The sequence below is a fragment of the Ailuropoda melanoleuca genome, chromosome 5, assembly GCF_002007445.2.
Source record: "Ailuropoda melanoleuca isolate Jingjing chromosome 5, ASM200744v2, whole genome shotgun sequence".
Lineage (NCBI taxonomy): Eukaryota > Metazoa > Chordata > Mammalia > Carnivora > Ursidae > Ailuropoda > Ailuropoda melanoleuca.
This window is the reverse complement of record NC_048222.1, coordinates 30,216,960-30,232,104: the sequence shown is the minus strand read 5'-3', so window position 1 is coordinate 30,232,104 and position 15,145 is coordinate 30,216,960. Positions and strand designations below refer to the sequence as shown.

Genomic DNA, 15,145 nt, shown 5'->3' with positions numbered 1-15,145 from the left:
CCACAAAGAAAAGCAGCGTAAGGACAGAAGCTCTGGGAGTGCTGGAACCAGCTCATGACTGGTGTTCCTGGTTGTCTACAATGTGCCCAGAGTGGGGGTACAGAAGTGAACCAAAAACAGATGGTCCTGGGGCACCTGGGAGGCTCAGTCAGTTAAGTGTCTGCCTTTGGCTCAGGTCATGATCTCAGGGTCCTGGGATCAAGTCCTACGTCTGGCTCCCTGCTTGGCGGGAGTCTGCTTCTCCCTCTGCCCCTCCCCCAGTTCGTGCTCCCTCTCCCTCTCTCTCTCTCTCTCAGATAAATAAATAAGATTTTTTAAAAAACAAAACAAACAGAACAAATGGTCCTGGTGGTATGTGAGAAGACGAGGCTACACTAGGCTTGCAGGGGACAGAGACAGGCCTTGGCCTGGGTGCAGATATGTCTACTGGGTCAGGGAATACGCTAAAGAATGGATAAAATATTTTTCTGCAAGGTGACACACTGTAAGGATATGAAAGGCAAATTGTAAGTAGATGCTGTAAATACACAGGGACATTAAGATGCCAAAAAAAGAAACATCACAGAAATCATACACTGTAATAGAATACAAACAAGACTGGAATAATACAATTTTGATTGGATGCATTCTGCAGTCTGAGAATTTGTTCACCTAGTGATTTTCACTTGGGAGACAGAAATTATTTTTGGGCAATTTGTTTATTACCAAGGATTTTTAATTTTTTAGTAACGATCGATTTGATGCCCTTAGTTAAAGCAGGTTCTGGGAAGAGTCACCTAGGACTACAAAATCAGGGACACAGGCATGGAGGATTTCATCTATGGAGACAATCTGTAACCGATGTAACTAGATGACAATGAAGCTTACCATGAACTACTGACAGACTGTCATTTGGGAAAGTTGCCACAGTACCAGGACTGTCATGGGGTCACTATCCAGGGAGAGTGTGACTTTTCAAGCTGGGCTCACTTGACCTTTTGGGGTCGGATACTTAGAAACCCAGGCGACACGGTGAGGACCTGGAGGAGGCAGAGTCCTGAGGATGGGGGTGGCCCCTCGCAGGAATGGGAGAGTCAAGGGCTCTGAGACAGGGCGGGGGCGGGCCCGTGGGTGCTGGGAATCTAAACGATAACCATACATGCGCAGTGTCACTACCCTGTGCACCTTGTTCTCTTTTTCTGGCAGCCCTCAGACTCCTGGTTGAGCAGCTGGGGAGAAGGCAGGCTATGGGGCCGCTCCTGGGGGGAAGGGCACGGAGGTGAGTGAGCTGTTAAGAATTTCAGGTGGGCAACTGTGGGACCCACACTAAGTAGCCCAGGAAGAGTGGAGTGGGAGGAAGTAGCAGGCATGGGGGCCTGGAGGTCCTCATGGGGCTGAGGAGGAGGGTGACTGGAGCAAGGACCCCCAGGAAACACCCCAGAACTGCCTGGGGAGAGCAGAGAGGCCAACCTGCATTTAAGAACATGGCTCCACACCACCACGGACAGTGGAGCTGCTTTTATTATTCAGAAAGAAGAGGTTGCTTTCTTCCCCCCTTCTAATATTTTAAGTTGACGATATTTACTTGCTGATGTGGCCTGGGTAAGACGTGACAAATACTCTATGGAAAGGAATTGAGGAACACAGGCATAAAGACTGAGAGGGGGTGTGAAGAGGAGGAAAGGAGGGAAGAGGCTAAGGGCCAGGTGAAGTGAGAGACTGTACAGTTCTTCAGGGTCCACGGTCCCTGGCCACAGTCAAGTGTCTGACCTCATCTCCTTCTATGCTCTTCTCCCCTCACTCCACTCCAGCCACGGTGGCCTCCTGACTATTCCTCAAACACACCAGCCATGTTCCTGCCTCAGAGCCTTTGTACTTGCTTTTCTCTGCTTGTAAAATTCTTCCTACACATGGCTCGTTCTCTTTGAGCTCAAATAGTTCCTTCTCAGTGAGGCCTTCCTCAAGCCCTCTATTTAAAAGTGCCACTACTCTTTCCTGCCTTTTTAAAAAAGATTTTATTTACCTGAGAGAGAGATAATGTGCACACATGCGAGCAGGGGGGAGGGAGAGAATCTCAAGCTGACTCTGCACAGAGCCCGACACCGGGCTCGAGCTCATGACCCTGAGATCATGACCTGAGCTGAGACCAAGAGTCAGACACTTAACCGACTGAGCCACCCAGGCGCCCCTTGTTTTATTTTTTAAGTAGTCTGCACGCTGGGCTTAAACTTACGACCCTGAGAACATGACTTGAGCCAAAACCAAGAGTCGGACACTTAACTGGCTGAGCCACCGAGGGACCCCTCCTACTCTACTTTTTGATATGCCATTTACCAACATCTGACATGCTAGTTACATAATTCTGGCTCTCTCCGCGTTCCCCACCATAACCACCATGACAGCATGAGACTTTTTTTACCTGCTTTGTTCACGCCTTCAGCCCCAATGCCTAGCACATAGGAGGTACCCGATAACTGCATATTAATGAGCAGAAGATGGAAGTGGAGTCAGATTTATCCTCAACAGTCTGAAAGAAACCCTTTTTTTTTTTTTTAGATTTTTATTTACTTATATGACAGAGAGAGAGACAGCCAGTGAGAGAGGGAACACAAGCAGGGGGAGAGGGAGAGGAAGAAGCAGGCTCCCAGCAGAGGAGCCCGATGTGGGGCTCGTTCCCAGGACTCTGGGATCACGCCCTGAGCTGAAGGCAGACGCTTAACGACTGAGCCACCCAGGCACCCCTGAAAGAAACCCTTTCTTACTCACCTGATTGAAGGTGTGGGGTGACTTCTAAAAGCAAGGATCAGACACTACCTGAGGCCTTCTCTTTTACTCCCAAGAACTCCCTAAAAAGGTTCCCCCAAAGAGCATATTGCTTCAAATATTAGTCTGGGAAAAAGCAGGACCTAGAATCTTGAACTGCCATAAAAGGGGGGCTCTAAGACTGCCTTGAAATGAGGGCCAGCCAAGTCACCCCCTGGGACTGGAGGCAAATGTGCCCTGGAGTGGTTTCCTATTGCCACTATTACAAATGACTACAAACTTAGTGGCTTAAAATAAAACACACTTATTCTCTTACAGTTCTGGAGGTCAAAGTCCAAAATTGGTTCCACTCATAATCAAGGTATGGGCAAGGCCATACTTCCTCCAGAGGCTCTTGGGGGACATTTGCTTCCTTGCCTTCTCCGGGTTCTAGAGCTGCGTTCCTCACGCTCCCTGGCCTCCATTGTCAGAGCCAGCAGGGTCGCATCCCGCTGCAGCAGTCACACTGCCTTCTTCTGTATCAAATCTCCCTCTGCCTCCCTTTTTACAGGACACCCATGACTGCACTCATACCCACTCAGATAATCCAGGATAATCTCCCCATCTCGAAATCCTTAAATTAATCGCATCTGCAAAGTCCATTTTGCTATATAAGGTAGCATCCACAGGTCCCAGGGTTATAGCCTGGATATCTCCGGGGGCCATTACCCAGTCTACCAACATGGCAGATAGATTCCAAGAGTGTGGAAGAAACAGAGTTCAGACCTCTGGTCCACGTGAAGGAAGGATCAGAGCAGGAATCTTGGCAGTGCCCTGGGCCAGGGTCTTTCTTTTGCTATCATAGCTTGCTATTATCTCAGGGGTGGGGAATTAATTTCATGGAGCTGAGCATTTTGGCCTCTGGAGGGCTTCCTTAGGGAGAAGGGTAGTCTCCAACCTGGAGCCTCCAACGGCCCACGAAGGAGACCATCCTGAGATGCAAGTGCTGAGGGCCAAGGGGAACCTACCAGGATCTCTGGACTGTCCTGAAGGCTTTTGCAGGAGGGGAAACTGAAAAGAAATGGTCTGGACCAAACAGACTAACTCACAATCGGGGATGGCAGGTAAGTCTTCTCTCAGGAGAACTGCCTTCGCTAGAGGGTTCTGAGAACCGATGTGGCTCCGGAGAGGGGAGAAAGACTGCTGTGATCAGAGCACCAGATCAGCTGATAATGTCTGACGCTGTGACAAATTACCAACTCTATTCTACACGGCACCTCTGCGAGCTGTAGGAAGGTGGTTTTGGCCCAGACACTGAAATACTTGGAAAAGCAAGACATGACAAACCCAACCACTCCAGGACATTGCTTTACACCTTGGACACTGTCCCTCTGTTGCGTAGATCTCCTATGGCTTCTTACTTAGTTGGAACATGCTAGCTCATTATGAATTTTTCACTCCTCCCCAAAGCCCTCGAGGGCCCAGTAAGATGACTGAGGAGGAATCATTTCCAGTGTAAGAGCTGCATGCTTACTGTACTGGTTCTACTGATGTGATGTTCACCAGTGGACCCAGCTGGCCAGAAATATTTAGTGGGCAAAGCAATAGAACAGTGGCTGTCAACCAAGGGTGAGTTTAACCCCTAGAGGATATGTGGCAATGTCTGAAGAGATTCTCGGTTTTCACAACTGGTACGGGGAAGGGGGGCAGAAGTGGCGAGGGGCCACTAACATCTAGTGGGTACAAGCCAGGGATGATACTAAACATCCCAACAATACACAGACAGCCCACTCAATACAGAATCTCCCAGCCCCAAACGTCTACAGCGCCGGGGACAGTGCTATAGAAACCCGGTGCCTGAGGAACTCGAACTGGCGGTGAAGACAGTAGGGTGAGAGTCATGAACAAGGCAATGCTGGAATCAATTAAGGGAAAATGAGGAAAGCATACCTCGTTTGCTTGTTTGGAAGAGGGGATGACAGGTAAAGCTCTGGGTTCCGGCAAACTGAAGGACAGCCTGTTCGTGAGGAGAGAGGGGCATGAAGACTGCGGCATGTGTAGGGTGGCCTGCTTGGCTACAGCTGCCATTGGGAGAGCAAAGCTGGCCTGTACTTCCATTGCAGTGGTAGCCAAGTAACTGTGAGCCTCTGAGGTTACAACTTTTGGATGAGGGAAGTGCCAGAAGCAGTAGTAAGGCAAGGATCAAGGAGTTACAGAACATTATAAACGAAGGCAAGGAAATCTGTTTTTAGGCACATATTAGTCTAAAAGTAGAGAAATGAACTTTAGCATGAAGTGGTTTTCCCACAACACCGGGAGCCTCTCCCTGCAGTACCCTTCCCATGGGAGAACTCTTTCACAGGCGTGTCACTATGAGCCGTGGAGAATTCGCCAATGGTCTCCAGAGAACTGCTGAGATGATGACGAGGGTGGAAGTTAGGCTCTGAAGATTGGACTCGGCGGGGGGAAGAAGGGGTGTCACGATGCACTACCCTGAACAGCAGCTGTTGAACAGAACCTGCAGACTCCCGCACACTGAGGCTGGGCTCCCGGGGCCACAGCCTGTAAATCAGGGAACAAACTGTTTCAGACAGGCATTTCTTTCTGAGCGCCCCACCTCAGAAGAAAGGGGACAAACCAGCACTGAATGAGGTTCATTTCAATCATTAAGTCCGGAGAGCGAAGAGTCACCCCCAGGTCTGTCCAACAGCAAATCTGTTCCAACTCTTCCCATGGCCTCTCCATAGACAGAAAAGTCAGAGACAGGGTAATGGTGGGGGGTGCTGAAAGCCAGAGGCCAGGGCCCCAGAGAAGCACAGAAGGAGCCGGCTCTCCCCCAGCTCTGCAGTCCGCCCAGCGTCGTCCCCCAACCTCGAGCAGGTCCTCCGACTTTGACCTCCTTCAAACTCCTTTTGCTCTTTGCTCCCCTTAACCCCCTTCTTTCTCCCTCTCCCTACTATTTGTGAATTTGTCCCCCTCTTTCTTCCTCTCACTCTTCTCCTCACTTCCTAGTGGTCTATGAGCACAAAACTGGAGTATATTTGAAACATCGTCAGTGGCCGCACGTGAAGCTTTAGCTTTCGCTTGCTTTTTCCTTTAACAACGTATGATCAGGGGCTCCTGGGTGGCTCAGATGCTTCAGCATCAGACTCTTGGTTTCGGCTCAGGTCGTGATCTCAGGGTCGTGGGATTGAGCCCCGTGTCAGGCTCTGTGCCGAGCATCAAGTCTCCTTGAGATTCTCCCTCTCCCTCTGTCCCCCTCAGCTCACATACACTGTCTCTCTAAAATAAAAAAAGAATGATTAACGTCTTGTTGTGTCTTGACAATAAAGCCTACCTTGAGCTGCCTTCTACCTTTTGTGGAGCTTTTGATCTCTCTCATATATCAGCATCCCTAAATGAGGAAGGGGAGGGATTCCTCCAGCCCTGCTCTGGGTACTTAATCTGTGTGGTTCAAAGATTGAAATCAGTAATTTTAACAACCACCAGAAGAACTCAGATTTAATGAGGAAGAATTTCCTTACATTCAGACTACTGCAACAGTCTCCTACCTAACCTCTCTCCCTCTGTTCTTCCTCTACTCAATCCACCTTTATGCAATATTAACACAATCATTCCTTGCTCCCAAACCATCAGTGGCTACCCACTGCCCAAAAAACATGCAGTGCAAATTCCTTCACCTGGTATTCAGCCTGCTAAGAACTGCCTAACAAAGGTGGTCTCCAGGAATGGAAACTGTGAGAAGGTGTACTTTTCTCCTGGAAGTGTTACTCAGATACAAGCCAGGCTACCTCACATAAGGGATGCTCAAAAGTAGTAGTACTGCTCTCCAAGGAGCCTTCTCTCCCTCCCAGTGAACCCTGTCCCTTGGTATTCATACCCTTGTGTAGTCCTTTGAATCTGAACAAGCCCTGTGACCAAGAAAAGACAAAGGAATTGACACCGTGTCACTTGCAAGGCTGAGTCATAAGAAACCTTGCCCTTTGTGCCTGGATCTCTCAGTATGTTCACTCTTAGGGTGCTTCTGCTCGGAATCCAGCCACCACGCTGTGAGAAGCCCAAGGCACATGGAGAGGCCACAGGTAGGTACTCTAGTCGACAGCCAGCATCAAGTGCCAGCCACGTGAGTGAGCCAGTGTGGATGTCCAGCCCAGCTGAGCCTCCACACGACTCCTGCCCCAGCCTCTGACTAAAGCAATATACCCCGAGAACTGCCTTTGATGAGCCCAGTCAACCCAAAGAACCATGAAAGACAGTAAAGTTCCAATCTCGCTTAAGAATGTTCTAGACAACGGGCCCCTCGGTAGCTCAGTCAGTTGAGCGTATGGCTCTTGATTTCAGCTCGGGTCATGGTCTCGGGGTGGTGGGGTCAGGGACCCACGCACTCAGCGGGGAGTCAGAGCCTGAATGAGGTCCTCCCCATCTTGTTCTGCCCCTCCCCCCTGCTTGTGTGCTAAGATAAATAAATAAATCTCAAAAAAAAAAAAAGAATGTCCTATATGAGACAATAAAAATCAACTTTATTAAATCATGACCCTTAAGTACATGTCTTTTAAATACTCTTTGTAACAAAATAAGAGTCACGCGGTTGCCTCGAGAAAAATTGTGAGATTGAGTTGCAAGCTAAAGTAGTCATTTTTTTCATGAAACAACATTTTTACTTGAAAGAAAAGAGTAATACCTTATAATTATTTAGATTTTTAATATCTGACAGACTTTTTCTTGAAAATGGATATTCAATTAAAAAATCTGATAGTATGCGGGCACCTGGGTGGCTCAGTCAGTTATGGGTCCTACTTATAGTTTTGGCTCAGGTCATGATCTCAGGGTTATGGGTTCGAGCCCTATGTCAGGCTCCGTGCTCAGTGGGGAGTCTGCTTGAGATTCTCTCTCTAGCTCTCCCTCTGCCCCCCCACGTGCTCTCTCTCAATAAATAAAATCTTTAAGCAAACAAACAAAAAACTAAACAAACAAAAAACCTGACAGTATGTTACCAGTGATAAAAATCAAGCTTTCAAGAGAAAATCTAAATTATGGAAACTTGGGGTGCCTGGGTGGCACAGCGGTTAAGCGTCTGCCTTCGGCTCAGGGCGTGGTCCCGGTGTTCTGGGATCGAGCCCCACATCAGGCTCTTCTGCCATGAGCCTGCTTCTTCCTCTCCCACTCCCCCTGCTTGTGTTCCCTCTCTCGCTGGCTGTCTCTATCTCTGTCGAATAAATAAATAAAAATCTTTAAAAAAAAAAAAAATAAAATAAAATAAATAAATTATGGAAACTTGTATCCACCCCTCTGAGCCTGACAGCTTCCCAACACTTGAAAGCTTTTCTGTTGCTATCACTGGTACGAATATGATTTATTGATATTGTAAAATGAAATATGTCAACATTTAGAAGATTTATATGACTCAGTGAACCAATATGTTCTGGTGACCAACTTAAAGTAAAAGATTCATCTAAAGTACAAGATGGACCAATGGATTTTAATGTTACAAAGTATGAAAACTCGGCTGGTAAGGTTTCAGACTCCACATTCCAACTAACCTTTAAGAAACTACCACTTGTTCAGTTTTGGTATCATATCAAAGAAGAATATCCACAATTATCTGCAAAAGCTATTAAAAGCTATTACCCCTCCCTTTCTCAACAACCTATCTGTGTGAGGGCCGGATTTTCTTCATAGCCTTCAAATAAAACAACATATCTCAAGAGACTGAACACTGAAGCAGTTATGAGAATCCAGCTGTCTTCTATTAAACCGGACATTAAGAGATCGCCAAAAATGTAAAACAACATCACTTCTCTCAACTTTGTTTTGAGAAATAGCTATTTTTTTTCTTGAAAATGTCATTTGTGGTAAATGTAATGGGTTTATTATTATATTAAATGAGTTAATAAGTTAGTAATTTAAAAAAATTCCTTGGTTTTTAGTTTCTACTATGGTAAACAAAAGTTCTTAGGTCCCTAATAATTTTTAAGAGTGTAAAGGGGGCTTGAGGTCAAAAAGTCTGAGAATCACTGTTTATGACATTCTAAAGTTGACTTCAGGAGCACCTGGGTGGCTCAGTCAGTTAAGTACCTGTCTTCAGCTCAGGTCATGATCCCAGGGCCCTGGGATCAAGCCCCGCATCAGGTGAGCAGGAAGCCTACTTCTTCCTCTGCCTGCAGCTCCCCCTTCTTGTGCTCTAACAAATAAATAAATAAAACTTTACCAAAAAAAGTTGACTTCAAAATAAACTTTTTTCAAGGCCTCATCTGAAACCCAATTTCTTCAGGGACAAAGCTGATCCAAAGAGATGATCTGCTCTTTTAATGAGCATCCCTGGGGCACCTGGGTGGCTCAGTTGTTAAGCGTCTGCCTTCAGCTCAGGGCGTGATCCCAGCGTTCTGGGATTGAGCCCCGCATCAGGCTCCTCCACTGGGAGCCTGCTGCTTCCTCTCTCACTCTCCCTGCCTTTGTTCCCTCTCTCGCTGGCTGTCTCTCAAATAAATAAATAAAATCTTTAAAAAAAATGAGTAATCCCTGCCCATGTTCTCAGTACCCACCAGCTCTCTTCATATTTTCAGAATCTTTTTGTGCATATGCCTTCTCTCCCCAGTTAGACTCCACACACTTGGGGGTTGGGGGGGAGCAGCCAAGGACCATTATCTGAAACATCTGTCACAGGACCTGACCCATCTATTGGTGCCTCAGATGGGAAAGATTAAGATAACGACCAAACCATAGTCTTCTGAGATTAGTGCTGAAAAATCTGATAAAGCCCTAGCCTCACCTTTGCCAGTGGAAACTAAGAAAGAAAACTTCTCTCTGGGACTGGGAGCTCAAAGCTCAGGGATAAACTGGACAAGTGAGCCTGGACATGTGCAATTGCCACCACCGTGGCCAGCTGCTGCTGGAACAAATGACAAAGCAATGAACTCAGAAGCTTTCCCTTCTACGCGATCCCCTCTCAGGGAACCCCAGCAGCCTCCCACACCCCCCTTCTTCCTCATTCACATCTCCTTCAGAGGAAGGACTGGGTATGGGTTTGACAACAGGAGGGGCCCCTGCCTGAGGCCTTCCTGCAAGATCCACAAACAAGCTGACCCCCACAGACTGACAGACATACGGGCTCAGCACCCTGTTTGGCAACAGGAAAACCCACAGGGTGTTGAAGGCAGAGAAAGGGAAGTGAAGCCCATCAACAGCTGCTGGAGCCACTGAACTTCAGAGATTAAAACAAATTAGACAGGAGCCCATGTTTCCCCTGGCCCCCAGCAGGGACCTCACCACAGCCCAGCCTCCCAGATAGTTGAGACAATGAACATCGAATCCCCTGCAGCTCCCCTTCTGAGAGTTTATAAAATCCGCCAGGCATCCTGAGAACAAACAGGGAAACAGTAATGAGAGGCCCAGAGCGTTGTTCAGACTCTGGTGAGGACTTGCTACGCCAGCAGAGATGGAAGAAAAAACCCTTGTGTATTATGCTCAGATCGCATATGTGCCAATGAACTTCGGACCCATTAGGCAGGGACTAAATCTGTTTTTTTCTTTTTGCTATCAGCATTTCCCAAGTGTCTAGTACTGTGCCTGGTACATAGTAGACACTCAGCAATGTCTGTTGCATAAATGAAAGAGAATGACAGACACCATCGTTGTGGCCTGGCACCCATATGGACAGAGAAGAGAAGTTTGTACACTGATTCATTCAACAAATATTTAGCATCTCCTCAGTGCTAGGCAGTCCTAGACACAACAGGAAACAAAATAAGTCCCGGCCCTCGTGGAATTTATGTTTTAGTGGGTGTAAAGGTGAGGAAATCTCAACGCTCCCCCCAAAAATACATAAGCCATAGACAATTAATAATTACTTAGTAAGTGCCCACTATGGGGAAGTGATAAGACCAAATGTTATGACAGGCACCTGGGATCTGGGAACTCAGCCCCAGTGAAATTGTTTCATCTTTTAGGCCAGGATCCTAAACCCGGCATGCCTCAGTCAGTTGTCAGAGGTCCTGTGTGAGGAAAATGGGATTACCTCTTTGGTGCATCTGTCCTCATCTATTGGTGAACAGAAGCCACTGCGTGAGTATCACGTGCATGCCCAAAACACCACGCAACGCTGCAGGACAGAAAGAAACCAACACCTTTAGCTGAGAGGCACCAGGGGTCGGAAAAGCAGCATTCATGTTCTAATTCAACACTAAGGCTCCAAAACTGCTCCTAGGTAAGCTGGCTCCTTCTTTGTCCCTCACACGCACAGCCTGAGATGTTGTTCTTCTGAGCCTGAGTCAGCAGAAATTTCCCGATCCTGGAAGTAGTCTGCTCATTTCCGAGTAAGCAGACACCAGCTTTGCTGATTTTACCGGGGTGAGGCAGAAGGAGCTGGCAAAGTGAAGAACGACCTGGAGCCCAACATCCCCCACAGGTGGCAGCTCAGACATGGAGATGCCCTGAGTCATGCTTGAGTCCTTGACCAAAGCCCTGTGGCAACAGGACTAGAGTCACACCCGAATCACCAGCCTCAGAGCAATGAAGGCCAGGAACCATCTGCCAAGAAGAAGACCCACATGGCTGAAACCTGATGCAAGGGGCCATCCCCTCCCTGCCAGGCTCGAGCAAGTGCCCAGCCCTCCTCTGACTTGGCGAAAGGCAGCTGCTGCAAGTGGCTCCTCCCCCTGGACCCAAAGGCACAGCAAAATGCCCAGGGACATCACACCATCTGCAAGAAGCAGCCACTGTGCCATCTGGGACAACAGGGCACAGACGAGGGCAGCACACACAGAACTTCTGACATGACACAAGTCGGAGCCTGGCGGGACAGACAAAGTCCGTGGAGACGCTGGGTGGGGAGGAAAAAGAGTGTGATCCCAGCGTGGACAGTGCAGGGCACTGGGGCAAGTCCTGGCACTTCCAGGCCCTACTCCAGCACTGGAGGCAGGCCCTGCAATTTAGCTCCCCCGCCAGCAGGGAACACCCTGGACNGGACCCCCCGGGGGGGCCCCCCCCCCCCCCCCGCCCCGCGCAGTGACAGGCTCTACAGCTGAGGCCTTTAGAAGCGACAGATCTGACTCCTTCTGATCAAAAGGAGCCGCATTGTCCCAGGACGTGCCCGGATCTGCAGGCCCTCAGGACAGCTTGCACAACAGCCAGAACGGCTGCATCTGTCCAAAGCAGAAGCCTACATGCTTCCCAGGCCAGTGAGCAACCCTGGCTAGCCTCTATCAGGCCCTTAGGGAAGAGATCTGAGAAACCACAGATGGGGTAAGGGCCATTCTTCTTGAAGGGTAGAAGCATACACCAAAGGAGTAAACAGTGGTGGAGAGGCAAGAAGAAAGCCAAACAAAAAGAACAGTTCATTAAACTAAGGAGCTGATGGGCTACCCTGCTTGTAGAATAATGTCAGGGGCCTGTCTGCTCACACCTTTGAAAAAGACAGAAGGCTGACCCAAACCCTGCAAAACTCACTGAATGGGAACTGGCCATCGATAACCCTGACCATCCACCAAGTCCGCAGGGTGGACAAACCTCAAGAAGCTATCCAGCCAGAGCTGGTGGGGCCCAAGCTGTTCCCTAAGGACTGGGCTCCACCTCTTCTTAAGCCCCTCTTCCCTACTGCCTCAGTGGGGAGTACCACTAATGGGTATGCAAAGACAGAGGAGTAGCAAACCTCTCAAAAAAGTCAGGTGAAGTCCTTGGGAGTCAGAGATGGGGTAACTTACTGCCAAACACACGACCTCAACTTCATCAGAATGACCCATTAAAACCCTGGATGGATGCTCTTCATGAGAACAAGGGACCCCTTTTGGTTCATTCTACCCTAATCCCACCCAAGTACTACTTAGGAAGGGGCTCAGGGGTCAGTGGAGAGAGGACTGGCTCAGACATCCACAGTCTTATTCCTTTCACAGAAAAGGGTCAGTGCACAAGAGGATTCCAAAACTTTAAAGTCTGGTCTAAGCTGGTTCACTTGGCTCTCCACCACAGCTCCTGAAGGTTGCCAATTCTGTATCCAATTCTGGCTCAAAGACAGAGAGCACAATCCTCAAAAGAGGAGACCTAGAAACCTGGAGCCAGGTGAAACAACAGGCCTTCATTTCTAAACGTGAGAGTGGGTCATGCTTTCAGAATCCTCCAAGATCAGACTGGGCAGAAACAGAGGATAATGTTATTTCCTAAAGATCCCTCCAGGGGACCAATGCCAAATAAAGGAGCTCAAATTGAAGGCATCTGAAAAGAAATTTCTGCCCGACAAGAAGGTTAAACCCCCCCACACACCAGGAAGGCGGTGGGCTCTCTTGGCCCCAGAGAAGATATTTCTGTGACTAGAAGCCACTCAAATTCCTGACACCGTCTCACTAACGCAGCCCCACCACCTCCCCAGGCAGATATCCACCGACAGGGAAAGGGTAAGAACTTAGGGTCAGCCTCCCTCTTGGATCCACAGGAAATTAAGCTCTCAAGGAAAATGGGAGGGAGAAGAACCTTCGAGAGAACCTGTTCAGTGACTCATATCAGAGGCCCTAACATCCAGTGGATCAGAGATGCACGAGTGAAAATCAGAAGCTGGTTCAGGTGACCAGTAACAAATAGGACAGATGCCTGCCAGCCCCAGGGCTATCGGGCTAGCAATCTATTTCAAAACTCAAGTAGGAAAAAATGTCTTGGAGCCAGTACAGAGAAAAAATGTTAAGGCATTCTCTGGGGCACAACTTCTGGAGACTCCTCTTAGCTCTTCAGGATGCGGCACAGGGTGGAGGGTGGGAGCGAGGGCAGAGATAATCTGGAGTATCATGGTATAACTGTGCTTGGTACATCCAGAGTGGAAAGACAGAGCCCTGTTTCCTGGAAGGGGAAAAGAGTTGGATGAGGCCGCCAGCTAGCCCTGGCACACACCCAAGTCAGTGGCTGCTCTCTCCCCAAGGGTTCCTGGAAGTCAACAGACCCATAAAGGGGAAGTATTAAAAAGCTGAGATTAGAATGGTCTACAAATTGGACACCATCCCTGATGCAACACCCAAGTAAATGCTCCCACACAGACATGCCTGCTGCTTACCTCAGCCCTTACTTCAATCAGGGGCGGGACACCCCCCCACCCCACCCCACCTCATTGATATCTCAATAGCAAGTCAAGGGAAAGCAGAGTGGTGTGTGGAGCTAATGCTTCTCCCTGAAGGAGAGGCAAGGGACTGGGAGGGAATGGGAGGCAGGTGACAGAAATTCAGGGGACATGGCTTAATCAGAAGGAAATTAGAGAGACAGGCAAAAATAGGGCCTCTGAGGGTAGCCAGGATAGAAGGGACTTAGGTAGACAGGGATTGCTGGCAAAGGGCTGAAAAAAAACCTAGTAACACCGCGAAGATGACGGGAGCCTTAATCCTGAGAGGGGTCAGGCAACGGGGGAAGGAGGGGACAGTGTTGGGAAAAGAGGGCAAAGACAGAGAGCTCAAGGATGGGAGGACGAAGGCAGGAGATAGAGATAACGAAAGAAACAGAGAAGATTCCCCAAGGAAACCCTGGGTAGAGAGGGCAATGGTTCTGGGGACACCAGAGAAGGGATGAAGGAAGAGCTCGGAGGCAACGGCAGGGAATGGGAGAGGACCCCGAGCCTTAGACCCGGCTCTCGGACACAGAAGTGGGAGGAGACGGAGCCACTAGGCCCAAGAGGGGGCACAGAGTCGGGTGGGGGAGGCCCGCGGTTCGGGCTCAGTGATGGGTGTCCAAAAGGCCGGGGGCTCAGTGGCGGCGGGGCGCCAGGAGAGCCACAACCCATCGCGGACCGGCCGGGGCCGGGGTGTCGGGAAGCCGCAGCGGCTCGGCCCGCTGACCCCTGCCGCTCCCCCCATCCCACTCCCCGCCGGGCCTCGCGCCCCGGCCCCGTGGACCGCCTCAGGCCGGGCCCGCCGCCTCCTTCTGCCGCTTGCCTACCGCTTCCCCCGACCCGGACTGACCTGTCCTGGCCGCCTCCCGCGCCGCCGCTGCCGTCCCGCAGGCTCCGCGGGACCCTCCGAAGCCTGCCAAAACTTTTCCCATTAATCCCCAGCTCCGCGGCGGCCGCGGCGTCACACGCTGCGCGGGCCGGACCCGCCCCCACCACCCTGACGTCACCGCGCAGCTCGGGGCCGCCCCCTTCTCTCCGCGCCCCCTTCCGCCCCGGCCGGGACCAATCACCGCGCGTTCTGGAGACTCCCCTGATTCTGCACTCCGCCCACCGCACGCTACCCAGGGCCCGCCTGCAGCGCCCTCTGGTGCGGGATGCGGGCGCGGCAGCTGAGGGAGGAGCGGGGGAGCGNCAAGTCCTACAAGTACCACAAAAGGGAATTTAAAGCTGGAAGGGAATTTAGAGGTCGTCTAATACAGCCTCCACGTTCTTCCACTGAAGAAACAGTCCAAGAGAAAGTGAGTGACTTGCAGTGAGAAGCAAGGCTGGCGTTAGAACCTGGGTCTC

General features: G+C 49.9%; 1 protein-coding gene across 2 annotated transcripts in view; it reads right to left on the bottom strand.

Moving 5' to 3' along the window:
• The window catches only part of PPARD (peroxisome proliferator activated receptor delta), an 82,220-nt gene extending 67,439 nt beyond the window's left edge, over positions 1–14,781 (bottom strand). The window contains exons 1-2 of one of the 2 annotated variants that reach the window (XM_011218526.3): positions 14,649–14,781; positions 10,736–10,819 (exon numbers count right to left, since the gene is read on the bottom strand). The gene's annotated coding sequence lies outside the window, so the exon portion shown is untranslated. The remainder of the gene's footprint in view (positions 1–10,735; positions 10,820–14,648) is intronic. The other variant, XM_002914300.4, reaches the window with a different exon arrangement.
• Between the last annotated feature and the right edge of the window lie 364 nt (positions 14,782–15,145).